Source organism: Parus major, unplaced genomic scaffold (genome assembly GCF_001522545.3).
Source record: "Parus major isolate Abel unplaced genomic scaffold, Parus_major1.1 Scaffold585, whole genome shotgun sequence".
Lineage (NCBI taxonomy): Eukaryota > Metazoa > Chordata > Aves > Passeriformes > Paridae > Parus > Parus major.
Window position 1 is genome coordinate 17,374 of NW_015379473.1, and position 3,445 is coordinate 20,818.

At 70.8% G+C, this 3,445-nt stretch overlaps 1 protein-coding gene across 1 annotated transcript in view; it reads right to left on the bottom strand.

Moving 5' to 3' along the window:
* The window catches only part of LOC117243817 (plectin-like), an 18,295-nt gene extending 15,178 nt beyond the window's left edge, over nucleotides 1-3,117 (bottom strand). Inside the window, exons 1-3 of the mRNA XM_033511756.1 lie at nucleotides 2,796-3,117; nucleotides 1,581-1,670; nucleotides 1,249-1,284 (exon numbers count right to left, since the gene is read on the bottom strand). The gene's annotated coding sequence lies outside the window, so the exon portion shown is untranslated. The remainder of the gene's footprint in view (nucleotides 1-1,248; nucleotides 1,285-1,580; nucleotides 1,671-2,795) is intronic.
* Between the last annotated feature and the right edge of the window lie 328 nt (nucleotides 3,118-3,445).

A 3,445-nucleotide genomic window follows, 5' to 3' on the forward strand; every position in this document is an offset into this window, starting at 1 on the left:
GGACAGCCCCGGGACACCCCCGGGACACCCCCAGGACACCCCCGGGACACCTCCAGGACACCCCCAGGACACCCCCGGGACACCCTTCTCTGCGGGCACAGGGCCAAGCAGGGCTGCAGTGAGTCACGGCGCTCCCTGCCCGCTGCCCTGTCATTAGGGGATGCCATGGGAACGGTGACACATCGGGATGGGAACCCGGGATCCCACAGGACCCACCCCTCACGGCACCCGCTACCAGCACCCACTGCCCCGCACCCCGCCAACCCCCTGTGCCCCACCGCCAGCACCCCTTCTGCCGTCCCCCTGGTCCCCAGAGCCACCGCCAGCGCCCAAGAGGGCTCGGAGGCCAGAAGCGACACCCCAGACGCGCGGGGCGATGCCACCGGTGCGGCGGCAGCCACAGGGCCCCCCCTGCCCTCGCCGTGGCGAGCCGGGCGCTGCGTGCTGGGTCTTGCCCTGGCGGAGCGTGCCGGGATCTGCCCACGCGGCACCCAGCGCCCACAGCCGAGGCTCCCCGGGGCCGCAGCCCCATCCGCCCCGCGGTGCACGGCCGGGCCGGGCCGCGGGGAAGGAAGGAAGGGAGGAAGGGAGGGAGGAAGGAAATGTGGGGCACCCGAGCGGGGGGCACCCACACCGGACCCCCGCAGCCGCGCCCAAGGCTCTGACACCCCCGGGGTCCCCAGCGCGGCGCCCGCCCCGCGGGGAAGGCACAAGGACCGGAGCGGCCGGGGCTGCCGGGCAGGGCGTGGCAGGAAACCACCGCGGGCACCGGGGATGGAGCTGGGCGGCGGCGAGGGGTCTGCTGCCGTCCGGCCCAGCACGGGGGTCTGCTGCCGTCCGGCCCAGCGCGGGGGTCTGCTGCTGTCCACCCCACAGCCCGGCCCAGCACGGGGGTCTGCCCCACATCCCGCCCCAGCACGGGGGTCTGCCCCACAGCCCGGCCCGAGAAATCTCCCCGGCGTGGGGGTCGGAGCCCCAGCCCGCCCTGGCTACACCAACCTGGGGACACCGCCCCGGCATGGGGCTGTGCCCCAGGGACTCCGCTCTGCTGCGGGGGGCTACCCCACGGCCTGCCCTGGGGACACGGGGACCCCGCCCCAGTGTGGGGGTCTGCCCCACGGCCTGCCCTGGGGACACNCACACAGCATGCAGACAGTCCTGGGACATGCTCGGCACCGCTCCGTGCCGGAGCCACGGCGCCGGTCGCCGTGCGGGGCCATGCCAAGAGCTGACGGCAGAACCACTCACCAACCGCAAGGTCCGCAGGACGTCGCGCTCCCGGGGCTGCCCCGGCCGAGCCGAGCGGAGAGGAGCAGAGAGAGGAAGGAGGAGGAGGAGGAGGCAAAGGCGGCGGTGGGCCGGGGCCGGCGCCAGGAAGCAGAGAGGGCACCAAAGCAAAGAGAGGTTAGAGGCGGGGGCGGGGGGCGCGGGCACTCCGGGGTCACCGGGACAGACCGACGGCCAAGCAGGAAGAGAGGGAACAGAGGCAGGCAGCGAGGGCGAGGAGGAGGACGAGGAAGGCCGGCGGAGAGGAGCCGGCGCGTGGCGGGGAGCGGGGCACAGCGCGGCGCGGCACCTACCAGCGTGTCACCCGACAGCACCTCCAGCAGCGAGATGAGGTTGTGCCCGTCCCGCAGGTCCTCGTACAGGTCGTTGACGTGGCGCTGCGCCTGCGGGGACAGCGACGGCGTCAGCGGGGCCGGGGACAGCCGGGAACGGGCGCTCACACACAGCCCCACGGTGTCCCCGGTGCCACGGCCCCACAAACACACACGGCAGCTCCCCCTGTGCCAGGACGGCTCCAGCATCGCTCCAGCATCGCTCTGGCATGCACAGACCCACCGGGAAGGGGTCAGAGCCCCCGCCCACCCACCACGGAGGGGTCAGACCCCCGCCCACCCACCACGGAGGGGTCAGACCCCCGCCCACCCACCACGGAGGGGTCAGACCCCCGCCCAGCACAGCGGCAGCCGCAGGGTCCATCCCCGGGCAGGGGAGGGGGGTGTGCAGGGAGGAAGAGCGCAGTGGGACAGAGAGAGAGGAAGGACCTACCTCTGGTCGCCAGTGCTGCGCAGGGCAGAGAGAAGAGAGCGGTTAGGAGAGAGCAGAGGGGGGACCCAGGAGGGGCAGAGTGTGGTGGCACCACGATGGCACTGCGGGGTCAGGGACAGGTGACACACAATGGGGGGGCTGGGCTGTGCCCCAGGAGCCAAGGAGGGGCTCTGCCTGTGCCAGCAGGTGCCAGGGAATGGCGACTGGCAGGAGTGGGACGGGACTGGGGGCCTCAAGGCACAGGACACATCCCCAGGTGCCAGGGGCACCGTTCCCATGGCATAGGTGGGAGCCTCCAGGAGGGCAGATCCCGCCTGGAGGGCAGACCCCGACCACGGAGGGAGCTGAGAGACCTCGACCAGGGTGTGACAGCAGTGCTGGCACCAGGGACCCTCCAGGGCCACATCCTCGGCCATTCCAGCACACGGGGCTGAGGCTGGCGGTGATTTGGGGCCTGGGACTGCTGGGGACTGCTGGGGCTCTGGTGCCCACTGGCCACTGGGTGCCCAGGGACTGCTGGGGACCGCTGGAGACTGCTGGGGACCGCTGGGGGCTGCTGGGGGCTGCTGGGGCTGTGGTGCCCACTGGCCACTGGGTGCCCAGGGACTGCTGGGGCTGTGGTGCCCACTGGACTGGGAGTACCCAGGGACTGCTGGGGGCTGCTGGGGCTGCGGTGCCCACTGGCCACTGGGTGCCCAGGGACTGCTGGGGCCGTGGTGCCCAAGAACTGGCGGTGCCTGTACCTTGATAAGGTGCTTGTTGACCCATTTGGTGAAAGTTTTCTTCTGGACACGATCTCGCTCATCTGCAAGAGAGAAGGACAGGTGAGCCAGCGGCACCGGGATGGTGGCACGGCAAAAACCAGGCCCCGCCGGTGGCACCGCAGGGCACGGCTGGCGCAGGAAATGATGAGCCAACCGCTCTGGGGAAGCACGGTGAGTCACGGGGTGTGGGGAAAGGAAACAGCTAACGGGGACTGGCCCCTGCGTGCCAGCACCCACCAGCACCCAGCAGCGCCTCAACACCCAGATTAGATCAGTTGGCCAGAGCACGGTGCTAATAACAGCGAGGTTGAAGGTTCAACCCCGGTACGGACAAATTAAGAGTTGGGCTTGGTGATCCTTGTGGAATTCCTTTCAGCTCAGAATATCCTCTGTGACGGCTCAGAGCAGGAGGTGCCCACCTGAGCGCTCCGGCAGTGCCGTGAGGAGCCCCAGCAGCGCCCTGGGCTCGGCGGGCGCTGGCTGAGAGGGGTGGCCATGGCACACAGGCCATGGGGTGTTTGTCCCAGCACCACCCCGGAACAGCTCCAGCCCCACAGGCAGGGCCCTGGTGGGACACGTATGGGATCGAGATGAGCCCATGCACCGTCTGCACTGCCAGCGCCGTGGGA